The sequence below is a fragment of the Patella vulgata genome, chromosome 7, assembly GCF_932274485.2.
Source record: "Patella vulgata chromosome 7, xgPatVulg1.2, whole genome shotgun sequence".
NCBI lineage: Eukaryota > Metazoa > Mollusca > Gastropoda > Patellidae > Patella > Patella vulgata.
In genome coordinates, this window is record NC_065885.2 from 30444741 (window position 1) to 30459973 (window position 15233).

The window sequence follows — 15233 nt, forward strand, 5'->3', positions numbered from 1 at the left end:
TTAGAAGTATTTACATAATGTTATCAATTTACTCCATTATCAAGGATAAGACCTTTATTGACCCACGTTATACAATCATTTCACACACACAAAAAAAAACTCACAAAAATATTGTTCTGATTGATCAAGATATTATATGTTGATGATTTTCCATCCACTAATCAGTGACAGAAATGAGCTGCTGTTGTTGATAATAAATTATCTTTGGTGTAGTATAAGCTGGCCTTTAATTTCAGAGATCTTTATATTTTTGTAGTGAACTGACTACAAATTATCTTTGGTGGGGGCCAACCTTTAGTTTCAGAGATATATCAATACATGAAGACCTTTATATTTTTGTAATGAACTGTAATGGATATGTTGTAATAGGTGTATGTTTATTTGTTCTTTGTACTCTACACCATTCATTATACTAGTGTTCTTACATGTAAGAACAACGGAAGGCTAGATTTCTCTCGATATTGACAATGCCTGAATAATGGTTGTGACTGAGTAAATGTTAATTACTTGCCGGTTTTGAATAAAGAAATGAGTGATTTTCTCAATAATGAGGACTTTTTCCACACAATTCTTAAAGATAGACAGACATTGGCATATATTTACCAAACTATGCTTGGTAAATATATGCACTTATATGCACTAGTTTTAAATAAAGAAATGAGTGATTTTCTCAATAATGAGGACTTATACATGATTCTTAAAGCTAGACATTGGCATATATTTACCAAACTATATATATGGTAAATATATGCACTTATATGCACTAGTTATAATAAAACCAGAGGACAGTCATGGGCAATCATGAGTTGATAGTCCTCATGTTAAAAAGAAAGACATTGTATTAATACTTGTTATTTTTAATTGTTATATAAGCATACTCTTATTATCATTTTCATGTTTCCAGATTTTGAGCATCATTCAAATCAATACATTTATCTTATCTGTTGGAAATAGAAACTTGATAAAAATTCTTTTAGTTTTAAATAACTATTATAATTCTAAAACATCAGGAATTTGAGCAAGGGAGGGTCTGGAGTGGAGACAACGTCAAGTTTGGCATGAGGTTATAAGGTGGGCACAAATGCTGACTCCTCTTGGAACACCTGGCAATTTCTGTGCAAATTATATATGTCTTGCGATTGTGTTCAGGTCTATTTTGTACCATTTTAGTGTTAAAATATTTATTATTTTTTCAGCTCAGTTTGAGCTAATTATATTTATCTATGCCAGTAATATATATTACTGTAGATTATAGATGTCAATCACTGACACTAATCAGAGATGGTTATGAATATTTGATAACTATTTTGTAATTTCATTCTCAAATGTAAACATTACGTGTTGGGAAATAACAAACATATTACCTTGTACACATAGAATTATTCTTGCTTGAATCAGTTAATAATATTTTGCTTTGTAAAAAGATGTCTTTTTAATGTAATTGTAATATGGCCTATGAGAGAGAGAGAGGTTTATGCAATAAATCTTTATACAATAATTTTCTTGTGCCGGCTTATGGTTATTAAGCAGGGGGTGAAAACCAGATAACTGGAAGAAAACCAACTACATGTAGGTTAGGCAGGTGACCACAAGACCTGACTCAATGACAAACATTTATGACCTAATTCTAAAGTGGAACCATTGTGGAAGAAGTGTATCTGAGCAGTATCATGAAGGAAACTTGGGGGAAGCTGACAAAGATTTCACAGTCAGGATTTCTAAAACTTGTATTGTATTCCCCAAACTCCAGTTCAACTCAAATATCACCTATATTTTTTATTCGGAACCTCAAATTGGAAGTAGTTATTCCAGTTGAATGCATACAGAGACCACTTTAGAAGAGAGAGGACCAAAAAAAGAGATGATGCCATCCCTCCAACCCAGCATCCAGGTGTGTCATTAGCAAATTTTTTATAGGAAGTTTTCAATCTGGATATGTTGTTTTGAAATATATAAAATAAAACAGAAGAACATTTAATTTCAATGAAAATTGGATTCAATTGTTAGAAACACCATTAATTACTTAAATTGCCTGCTACATCACATAGACAGATATATCATTATAACATTAAACTTTTGTTTTCTTCCTGATTCTTCTCTTTAAAAGAGTGTAGGGACATGAATTTTTTCTTCTCTACAGAGATTAATGAGTTTAAGAAACCTGTAGACAATACTGGTCTCTCTTACCACCTAATTAATGTTACTGTCATTATTCATTCTTTATGTCTGTTTTATGTCTGTTAATCTCCTCCACCATGGTGTAATTGTCCATTGTATTCAAATCAAGATTGTTTAAATCTGTCTGTAATTTGTAAACTTATATGTATATAAACTTATGTATTAAAAAAAGAGAATATAAAATGTGTCTGATAGAAAATTCATCCACTTCATCTTCGTCTAAAAACTTCTTTATAAGTGGCATTCGGGGATAACGTGGCTAAGTGGGTAAGACGTTGGCTTGCTAGCCTGGAGATCGGGTGTTCGATCCCTGCATTGGCCGAGAAAGTTCACCCAGATTTTCTGGCGTGGTTTCCCCTTGTCAGTGATGCAGGACGGAGGGCCTGACAAGGACAGCTATCTAGTCGTTCGGATGAGATGAAAAACCGAGGTCCCGTGTACAAATTGGCGTGCACGTAAAAGATCCCTTGGCAGTTGGAATTCGATATAAGAGTAGGCCGTAGCGCCGCTGCCCGGCCAAATTTCTCTCATAGCACACTGTATGCCCGTCTTCATTAGCCCAGTTTAGGAGCAAAACAGTAGGACGTTAAACCCCATTTCATTTCATAAGTGGCATTCAGTTATGTGCAGCTTGGGATTTTCATTAAAGATGCATTATGTAAGATTTAGATAAAGAATCTGCCGTTCTTGCTATAAAATAGATAATGAAAAATGAATATATGGAAAGATTCCGTCAAATTACTTTATTCAGAGGGAAGTTATAAATATTTGAAGTTTTCAAAAGAAAAATTGTCTTGCTTGTCAAGTACCATTTTCACAATACTTAATGGAAGTCATGATTTTCAGTCCTTCCTGGAATGACAGACTTTCATATTAACTTCTTACAAAGACATGGCGGGCATTGTGTAATCCCCTCTATATCTTAGCCGTCTGATAGTGTAGAGAGTTGATTATTAGCTTGTCATGTGAATAAATGTCTAGATAATAATTTTGAAGCCAAAAAAAAGACAGATTTAGCTCTTGCATAATGATGCCGCTTAAACACTGCAATTAGAAAGTTACAAGCTGGTACCACTTTCCCTCTTTATGAGATAATATATGTCCAGTCTACGTACATTTAATACTAGTTAATTTGATTACAACATTTTGGTTTCAATAGTTAGAATTATTGCACTTCATAAACAGTATCAATTGAATGGATATCCGTGATTTGAAATATTGCCAAAATCACACTTTGAGTTGGACATAAGATAGATCTGTCAGAATTAGTCAGCAGACAGAACAAAATAGCCGGTGATTGCTACAAACAGGACTCAAGCTGCAATAATAAATATTTCTGGTATCAATGACAGGATTTCAATTATTCCAGGAATATCGTCTGACTTCAACACTGAAGCTATTAACTCTGTTAGTAAAAACTTGACAAAATTCCTGATCAGATTTCACCCTATACATAGAACCCTGCAAGTTTCCAATGATATAGCTATTATTACAGAAATTCATTATACGAAGGTTTATAACAACCAATTAGTATTTTTTCTGTTATTTCCCCCCTGATCATCTTAAAAGAGACATAATACCTTTATTTGTTTGTTTCTTTGGACTTAATCTGGGTTACACTCACTATTTATTTACACTATAAATTGTTTCATTTGTGGCAGAAAGGACATAGAACAGTCTGGCTCCAAGAATTTTGTCACTGATTCTTAGATAACAAATTTAAAAAGATATGGAGCTTTTTAGTCTCCCCGGTTCCTTTGTTAATTAATTTGCAGGGAATAATCATCATAATGGAGTTATGATGTTGTAATGAAATACAAAGCTAGATGAATACCAACTTCTCCAGAACAAAATAAATATCGTGTCATAATAAAATCTTGGTGATTAAGATTAGGAGTACAGAACATGTGATAAAATGGCAGGTTTAGAATATTGTCTTTTAGCCAACAGTTGATTATGTTAACATGGAATTGTACTTAGATATAAGATAATGTTGTTTAGACAAATGATTCCTGTCAGGGTTAATGATGGTCTCCTGTTCATATGGTAATTAAACTTATTTATATTAGTTACAGTGAGTAGTATAAAGACAAAATATGCATTAGGATAATGTGGATTGATATAACAATATTCTCTTCTACACTCAAGAAACTATTAGAGGACAGAACTAAATTACATCAAGGAATTTAATCTGAATGACCTGAACATTATCATCTAGTGATTTAAAACCTGAAATTGTATCAGTGTAGGGTAGACTCAGTGTGATTATTTCCGACATTGTTAATGTTAGAGACTAGGGTTAAAGGCTCAATACCACTCTTGTTGTAACTGAATAATATGTCCCAATCTTTATTCTGGTCAACAAATTGTACTATTTTACAATATTCCAATTAATTGATGATACAAATTTCATCTTAACACACCTAATTTAAAAAATTGGAAAAATTCAACTAAATGATTTGAAAAATGACAAACAATATGCTTTTCTTAATTACTTTCAAGATTTTGTGATATTCTAGATAGATACCACACATATCTACAGTCAAAATCTGTAACTTTACCCTAATGAAAGTCTATATCTGTGTTTATTTTCTATGTTTGTATTTATATCATAGATGCCATCATTTCTTATCACTTGTGCTTTTTATCTTTATATATCCTAAATATAAACTATTGACAAGTCTCTTTTTTTACATACTGTTTATTCTTGGTATGTGTTGGTGTGATTTAGAGATGAAGATATATCAAATATCTTGAAGAAATCCATTGTCCATATTTGTTCTTGTAAATTATTGTTAGTTTTTCTGGAAAGAATTGATATTTTTGTGAATAATCAAGGGAAGATTAAATCAATGCCAACTCTTTTGTTCTGTGAAGAACTTCTATTGCTAGTTTTAATCTGATTTTGTGTGGAAAATAACCCTGCACAACACTTTTTCAAGAAACTTGGCTTTCTTTAGAAAGAAGTAATATTGACAAATGTTCAACTTTGTAAAGTCAGCAAGCTGAAAATCATTAAAAGTGATTTTAGTCGAGAAACTGTTTCCCTTGTCGTTATATAATAGATGTGGGTTGACATTTCAATAGCCACATTTTGGTATTTCTTATTGGTAAATGGAGAAAGCCATATACGTACGATTTTGTTTTGTATAAACTGTCTTCTGGTTCCTTTTTATTTACAAGAATACAAACGATGCAAAATTTTCTAAAAAAAAAAAAAAAAAAATCTTTGAAGGTTTTTTTTTGTCAAAACAGATAGTTAAACAATACTTTTTGTTAACAAATTATTTTTCTTAACAAATATTTCAGTACAACTACTGTATCCAGCACGTAACATCTTACCATCTTGCCCAGAAATAATAAATGTTAATTGGGGTGGTCTAGTGTGAGACAATGTAGCTCCACCTGTCTTACCATGTGGGTTTTAGTCTTACTCCTCTAGTTTCTTTCCACTGCTAAAGATCTCTAAGCAGAATTAGGTTTTATATCCCCTCACCACAAACTAGAGTATTTTGGGACTGACATTCTTCATTACAATAATTATCTTGCACACAGGTGTCTTTAGCAGGAGAAAGAAACTGTAGAAAACATAAGCTAAATGGTGATGCTACAAGTGTGGGATCAAAAGCACAAGATTTCCAAGACTTGCATTAATGACTGGCATTTATGACGGCTGTTATATATAACCTAGTTTAAAAGGGATTTTAATCCAGTAGATTAAACCATTCTCATGAAGTGGAACCAGTTTAAGTTAACTATTCTAACACTGAGGTTGTAATTAATTATAATTATGCATGAATGAACCTTATATAATCATGAGTTTTAGGAATAAACCTTTCTTGAAGATGTAGCAGTGATTAGCATGAAGGTAGCATTTTAACAATCGCTTAGGTATTCAACCCATGTAGTGTCTGGACAGCATATTTAGCGCACATGGTAATTATATGTTATTTTTAAGAATCTTTCTTTAGAAATCAGTAGAGCAAAAGATGGTGCTAATTTGTACTTTGAAATTCATTTAGATAATTAAAGCTATTCCAATCTATTTTCAACTGTATGTTATATGATTCAGATATTTCTTGCTTTAGGAAGATGTTTAAAAAGCACTAATTTAAAAAAGGGAATGGACTAGAATGATTTACTAGGTACAAGGTGATAATGACAAGGTCGGCGATAACTTGTGTTTAAAAAAAACGGAAATGTGACTTGACTGATATCCGTCTTCTGTGCTTCCGATTAGTCAATACACGGATAACAACTGTCAAATTGTATTAACACGTAATTCTCTAAGACGAATACAAAAACGTATGCTAAAAAGTCCATTTTATTAACGCACAGTCTGCTTTGACAGTCTTCAAAGATTGAAATGAGTAAAAAAAAGTAATGAGAACATTTTGTTAAGAGATAATTGCTGTCATTTTCACGAAAAAGATATTGCTTTATATTAAAGGTAAAAAGACTGAGTTAAATTGACATACATGTAATATTCTGATTTTTATGTTAGAGATAAAGCAAATTTGTCATTTTATGTATTATTTCATTTGATTGCACAATATGTATAGTAACTTTACCATCCAGTATGGTTACCAACATATCCAATATGTCTTTGAGCATCATTAGGTCTGATAGGCCATCTGTTAAATCCAAAACATTTATTGTTATCTGGAAGTATATTTTTCTAATGAACTGGAAAAATTTAACACAGCCTATTAAGGGGCAAATGGCTCTATTTTTTGGGTCCATAAATGGATCTAAAAGCACACATTTATGTAATATGGGTGTATATTAAGTGATTTATATTAAATTTAAAATAAAAAATGTACTTTCTAATCAACTATGTTCGGTGAAATATGTGAACAGTCCAAACTGAGCAACAATCATTTACGCCTAATTGGCCCATTCTTCACGTTTTTTTTATCATTTGTGAATCAGCCATTACTATTTACTGCCGCATTGTAATTTAGGATATGTTTTTCTTTGTTCATTGGTTTTGTGCCCGAAACGATATGGTACACGAGTCGTGTGCCATAGATTAAAACGTTCATTGTGTCTTAAATATTGGATATTAGGATCCCACATTTTCACGGCAACATAACAACATCAATATGGATTGAAATGGACCAATATTGAGTTCTAAATTGTGTTTTTAATTTCAAATATTATGGAAAATATTGAGTTCTTATTCTGCCAGTTCTTATCCATTCACAAAAACATGTTCATATTCATATTTAAGCTTCTTTTTAAATATGGAAACTTTCTTAACACTTTGGTTTCAGCCTTTGATGTAGGCAAACTACAAGTCATTTATTTGTGAACTCTTTAAGTAATCAGAGTCATGAAGGCAGTTATTATGCATGCACGAAACATCTGTAATGAAATGGGGTTTAAACGTCCTATGTTTCTGAACACTATCGGCTAATGTTGGAAATGAGATATTTGTATTTTTTTCGATAGAAAATTGGTGTACACAGGCCTATAAAATGTTTAATTCCACAAATCATGATATTTTAAAATCAGAAATAGTATGACTTACTGACATTCAATAATTTAATATTTGACTAAATGTTCCTTTTATTTTAAAGGGCCAACCCCGATAATATTTTGGAGAATAAAATTGCTTAATTTTGTGTTAAAATTCCTTAAAATCCTCTACCTTAGGCCGAGCAACTAACTCAGTATATGTGATACGTTTTCGAACAACTTAAACCCGCCAGTCTTCATCTGGAAATGGAGACAGGTGTCCCAAGCTGTATTATGCGGTGCCTGGATAAAACCAGACTTTTATTTTATAAAAAATAATGTGTAGGTGAAATTTACCTTTCGTTATCAAGTACAGCACATGGGTCATTCACTGTATAGACCTCTAAAGGAACAGGAATCGATTATCAGGTCACCCAACGAAGAAATTGACCCGAAATCTTAAAAGGGTTACTTGTCCGGATAAGCAGTTTTTACGTTCACCTCCAAACGACTCAATATTTTGAGATCAAATTTTGAGACACAGTAAATACACCACTCCTGTATATTTTAACGCTTAAATTTCATACTTACTCAGACTTTTATTTTTGAGACTCTGTTAAAATCGGGATAGTCCCTTTAAAGGAATGACTACAACAATATATTGCAAAACCTTTTTGATTCAGGTGGCGATGTGCCATTGTTGACCATGATATAGAAAACACACAATTTACTATATTAAATTTAATTAGCATTTATCACAGGATAATGGTAATTCTGAAGACATTTGCAGGAATAAAAGACAGTAATTTACATATAGATATACACATGTATATTTAATAATATATTACCTTTTCAGGGCTGTCGGTAATTTTTCACAGATGATTAGCAGCACTGCTAATCAAAAAGTCCAATTTTGCCAAATTTGATTAGCAAATTTAAAAATTGATTAGCAGTTTTTCAGTTTCAAATCAACATAAAACACCTAAATAACAAGATTATTTTAATTTTAATTGATAGCAAATGATTAGATTTCATTCTAAAGATTTTTTTAGAATTTTAGCACTTATACAGCTAGCTGTGAACATTTCTGAATGAATGTAGACTTTTGTTAGGCCTTATGTCTGAAGCCAATTCTTGGCAGTGGCTTCTTATTTCTTCGTTAGAAAACAATTTCGTCTGCTTTTTATCGTGTGTTATTATTTTTGTTCAATCGGAAGCACGCGGTATTTTACGAATAATCTCGATTAACTAGACGCACGCGATATAAACAATAATAGTTTACGGAAATTCTTACTTTGATTTCTCACTTTACAATACGTTTACACGTATTTATTTTTTATATTTTATTTACAATACGTGGGGGATACACTGAATTTTTTTTTTTTTCAAATTGAATACTGATATAATTACTCGAAATTGACATGTCTCGCAACGTGAGTGGTACTACTTGATTCCCTATTTCCGGTTTAATAGTCTCGATTCATAGAGTTATGTCCCTGTATTATATAGTATCATGAATTGAGTCTGGGTAGTTTGAGAAGAAAATGTCACATGGAGAATTCCGTTTTGTTTATAAAATTTATTTGATATTTTATACACGTTGAAAGTGTTGAGAAATGTGGATAAATCTTTGTGTCAATATCCAAAATCACAGGCATATTAATGATTCGCAGTTACTGCGAATCAAAAACGTTAGATTTTAAGTTTTGATTAGCAACGGACAAAATATGTACTGCAAATTGCGCTGCGATACTGGTTGTCGGCAGCCCTGTACCTTTTACATTTGAACTGAAGGTTAGCTATTTAAAATATATGACACCAAATGACTCCTTAGTCTTGATGTTAATGAAAAACAAAAACAATCCCACACAACTTCACATACAGAGAAACTTTAAGACCTCTTTCATTATTAATTTAAAGTTTTAGGATGCTGTTCTGGAGTGTTAATAGAATAAAGTGTCACAAAATTATTGATTCTTTAATCAATTTCAATATAGAAATTGTTATTGATGCCAATTTAACTGTTTAATCATATTGGTCATCTTTAAGGCTATTGATTCTTGTTCTTTAACAACTATTTTAACAAGAAAAGGTCAATATGATTATCTCATAGGACAGTTAGTAGATATTCTATACAGGAGAGGTTCGAAATATATTCTAGTGAATAAGAATGGCTAAATACTCCTGTAAACCTTTATCCTCATCCTGTACAACTATCTATAGCTCCTCCCCAACAATGTCCCAGACCTGAAGCTGCAATATTTTGATTTGCTATTTCTTCATATTTTCAGTTTGACAGTTTATTTGTATACATAAACCCACTTTTAACCAAGACATCTCTGCTAGACTACATGTATTGGTATGTTACCTTTCTGGTATAAAACAATACAGATATTTCATTCATACTTAAATCTTATAATCAAAACTAAAGTAAATAAAATGGGTCAAGTTTTCATAAACAGAGTACATGTCAATTAAATTTAGTTTTCAGTTACAGTATTAGTATTTCTTGAGGCATTACTGATTGCTAGAAATGTTTTAAGAAGTGAAACTTTTTCTTATTTTGGATAGTTTTATGGTTTAAACGATGTTATAGTAATAGTAGCTTCATGAATATCTTATTATTTAAAGGAAGGTGATGATGAGTAGTTGCTTAAAGAGTTCTAGTGGGTGACAAATCTGCGTAATTTAGAATTGCAATTCTGTATTTAGCAAGCAGTGAACTATCTGTTGAAATGTGTTTTATTATCCTCACTGTATTGCAATTAGTTACAACCAAATGTTCAACAGAGAATCCCAGAAATTCAATTTCACTATTCAAACACAGTTCAAGATGATTGAATGAATTTTATTGCCTGCTTTATTTAACAAAAATCTGACCTTTTGTGAATATCAGAAGTGTTCATTGTAGTCATTGGTGTTCTTATAGTAATTATTTATGTGTTATCAAAGCGAAGATTAGTTTTCTATGAAGTATGTATTAAGTGTTATGGTGGTGTGGTTGGAAACACTGTATAATACATGTATGATCAATTCCTTTACCACACTTACTATCCGCTAATAGGGGCTTAATTTACACTATTTCCCCATTGATAGAATATGGATGACCATTTATTGAATTGAACCCACTCGCGTCTGGTGATAGGAGTCCAATAAACATGGCCACCATTGATAGAGAAAATATTGTACACAAGAAGTGTTATCCTCTGAACTTTATAAATCTCTGTTTATGTTCAATAAATCATTAGAAGTAAAGCAAAGATATTAGAATTTTCTTTACGACAAAGTTATGACAGCTGTACTAATATAGAGGAAGCATCTAATCACAGCCTAAATGAAAACATTGACCATTTTAATATACTTCCAATATTACAACACACTCACACTACTGGAGTAATGAAATGGGCACAATAACACAAACTTGTGGGCTTTTATAGATTTTAATAGCCATAAAGAATGATAGATATGTTTACAAAAATCCATTTATAAGTTTTACAATAAAACATTTACCATTTTTTCATTGGATTTCTTCTGAAAATGTTGTAAATCAGTTCCACCTATAGGCATCTAGACCTATATGATTTTGAGGTCTATAAATATTTGCCCAAGTTTATCAATAAATATTGACCAGAATTGGTACTTTTTCTTGCAAAATCTATGATTACTGCCTGAAAGTATATTTCTAGGGAATCTACCCCCCCCCCCCCCTTGATGCCTATGGTTCCTCCTATAGTGTTTGTTGTTTCTTGAGTAAACAAAAGAAAACACATGAACCCTCATTATGATGCTGTGCTGGTACCGTATAACTTTTTTTTCTTTAGATGTAGTGCTCATGCTGTTCTGACATCATGACTTTAATACAATTCTGTTAATTGACCTGAATCAGAGACATAACTCATCCTGATGTTGTTTAATAGCCTATCATATCCTCTCACCTGACTTTATGAATATAGCCATTAGTTTTATAGCAGCCTGCCAACCTTTCCCTGATACTCATTCTTCTAATGCCTTATTTATTATAGGTTAAAATGGATTATGGAGAAATTTCATTATAAGTTATTGCTAGTTAGTTTTATATGTAATTTCAACGTTTTTAGTTACATCAAAACTGTTTTTTAAAAGGTTTTTATATGCTCACATGGAAATGTGGTCATATAGGCACAATTAGAAGTTTATCCAATTTTAATTATTTCTAACAATGCCTTCATGGACATCAAAACTGTTTTTTAAAGGGTTTTTATATGCTCACATGGAAATGTGGTCATATAGGCACAATTAGAAGTCTATCCAATTTTAATTATTTCTAACGATGCCTTCATCGGTTGTTGTCCTTGATCAGTTTATCCAGTGTTAGACTCAGAATCATAGTGAGAATGAAGAAAACCCTTTTCTTAAGCTTTGTTTCCACTCATCAGTGTTGAGTTGACAAGGACAGTATATATACATGTATAGTCATTCAACATTCCTTAGCAGTGAGATAAACTTGGACATGAAATGACCAAGATATTGTGTTGACAGAACATTCAACTCCATTCCTCTTTTATTTTTCTAAATTGAGGTAATTGTGAAATCTATGTTAAAGTCATTTCTACATTAAAGGTCTCCAGAAAATCTCCATACATTTTTATACGCCCACATTGAAATGTGGTCATGTATTGTCGTAGCCCCGTTCCGAAGTGCACAATTGCTTGTGGACGCTCTAAGGCTAAAGTTAATATCACTGATTTCTGATAATTACTGCCAGAGTTATGGCCCATGATCACTTTGAAAAGTCTTGTGGACGCTTTATAGAGGCTAAAGTTAATATTCAATTGACTTTAAATTTATACACAGTGTTTAAGGTCATGAGACGAAGAATCCTATTGATTTTCAACGATTTCCAATAATTACTGCCAGAGTTATGGTCCTTGATCACTTTGAAAAATCTTGTGGACACTCTAGAGGCTAAAGTTAATATCTGATTGACTTTAAATTTATAAGGGGGGTGGATGGCCGAATGGTTAGCGTGTGCACAATGTATCATAAGCTCTGTCATTGAGTCAACTGACGTGGTTTCGATTCCCTGATTGTATGTGACAAGGATTAGGGTCGCCTGTCCATCTTCGTGGGTTTCTCTGGATTCTCCGGTTTAAGGTCATCAGACGAAGAGACCTGTTGATTTTCAACGATTTCCGATAATTACCAGAGTAATGTCCCTTGATCACTTTGAAAAATCTTTTGGATGCTTTAGAGACCATAGTTATCGTCTGATTGATTATAAGCCATGTTTACGCCTATATATAATCTTTTCGATAGACTTTAGATTGATACATAGAGTTTAAGGTCTTGTGACAAATAAGTATATTGATTTTCGATATGATTTTTGATAACTAGGACAACTAAATCCATGATATTAAATGTTTTGTAAACTAAACGTTAGCATGGCCCAAACATATTCTGATAATTATTTAATGAGTTGTTACTCTTAATCAGAATTTAGTGTATTATAAATGTTTCATCACCGACAATGGAAAAAATATGCAACAACTCTTGTTGACTGCCCAGACGATTTAGCTGCTGTGGGCGTATATTTCATTGCTTGGCAACCTATCTTTTAAATAATGGAAAGAATTATGTCAATTATATCCCCTCCATAAATATAACACTATCCCAAATGTCAATGTTACCTGCCACAGGTAAATTACAACAGGTAGATCTCCACCGTTCTCTGTGAGTAGCCCTAACTTTCCGCCAATAATTAAAGAAGCCTTATTTTAAAAAATTATGAAGTTTTTCTTGTGATCTTTAAATAAAGAAATACACCCATTCAAGAGATTAGATCTAGCAAGAAAATTAGTTTAAATGATAGATATAGTAGGAGTAGTTATTGTAGAAAATAAATTTTTGATACTATTACCTCTATTATGATGGCCGCCTACATATTGGTGTACTCATTGAATGGTAGATGGATGATAGTATCAAGAGGTTAACGTGAATGAAGAAAGATATAGATTTCCTATAAGTTTGAATTAAACTTAGAACTCAGTGGATGATATCAATACCACTTCTTTCAGCTCCAACCTTGAAGCACAGATCAACAAGTGACTTCCATTTAATGATTGATCAGTTTAACATTTGCTCTGATTTATAATTTCTGAGATCATATGTTAATGTATCTTTATGATGTTAATGTATATATTGGTATGTCCTTGAAAATATATGATATATAGCTCTGAGGTTGAATTTGGAATTGGAACATGGAAATGCACCGTTTTTATACGGCCACATTAAAATGTGGTCGTATGTTGTCGTCGACCCCCATCTGTCGGTCCAGCGTCCACAATTGCTTGTGGACGCACTAGAGGCTAAAGTTAATATCCGATTGACTTTAAATTTATACACAATGTTTAAGGTCATGAGATGAAGAAACCTATTGATTTGCAGTGATTTCCAATAATTTACTGCTAGAGTTATGGCCTTTGATCAATTTGAAAAATCTTTTGGACGCTCTAGAGGCTAAAGTTAATATAAATTGTTTAAGTTCACGAGACAAACAATCGAAACAAATTCTAATGTTTTCTGATAATTACTTCATGGGTTATTACTCGTAATCCAATTTCCATGTGTTGTAAATGTTCTCCTTACTGACAAAAGAAAAAAAAAGTATGTGACAAGACTTGTTGACTGCCAGGACAACTTAGCTGCTGTGGGTGTATGTTTCGTTGCCTGGCAACCTATCTTGTTATTATGTATAATCCAAGTATAAAGAAAAATCCCTGAATAAGGAGGTGGGTTTTTGGGGTTTTTTTTAACGAATAAGCAGAATAAATATTACTTTATTTAAGACACATAAAGATGATGGGATAAAATCAAAGGAACGAATGTTTAAACTTTCAGTGAACATTTAAGTATGAATTGATCAAATTAAATCATTTTTTCTGACAAAAGTACCCGTGAATGTTCATCTCATTGTGTATACAAAATAACCAAATTGAAAGTTCCAAGGTTATGGGGTAGAAGAAGTAATACATTATTTCTCCATACAGCAGTCAAGAATCTTCTGATTGAAGTCCATGGCCTCAGGCAGAGGAAAAGACCTGAATTAACTGGCATCAGCTTGGCATTCCAGTTGAAATGAAAATTATAGAAAGAAAGTGTGAACTGATATCTTGCTTAGATCCTACTCTATAGATGTTTACATGGTGGAACAATGTAGTGCCTCATCTTAAAATGTCAAAATGATTCTTGATTTGTCATAGCTTTGCATGGCTGTAAAAAAAAATCCCATGCAGGGAAAATCCATAGAATCTGGTTTTATTCTGTTTTGAGTTAAATGTTGAAGTCAGGTTTTTTTTAATATAAATTTTTCTGTATGAATAATTTGCCGTCTGCTGACATTTCTGTCACACCGTCAGGTGTTCTCTTAGTTTCCAATCTACCACTCTTCGTAGAATGAGAATTTCCTGAAAAGGATTATCCGTTTGTGTGCCTCCAGACATTTTTGTTTGTATGTCTTTATAAAATCTTCAAGTATACAGTTTTATGTTGTAAAAATTATTGTAATATCTGTGTCAGCAGCAGGTGTTCCAGAAATCAGCAACCCATCTGGCACCAAG

At 32.2% G+C, this 15233-nt stretch overlaps 1 protein-coding gene across 1 annotated transcript in view; it reads left to right on the plus strand.

Annotated features, from left to right (window-relative positions):
* The window catches only part of LOC126826885 (ribitol-5-phosphate xylosyltransferase 1), a 129179-nt gene that overhangs the window by 26450 nt on the left and 87496 nt on the right, over positions 1 to 15233 (plus strand). The gene's annotated exons all lie outside the window — the stretch shown is intronic.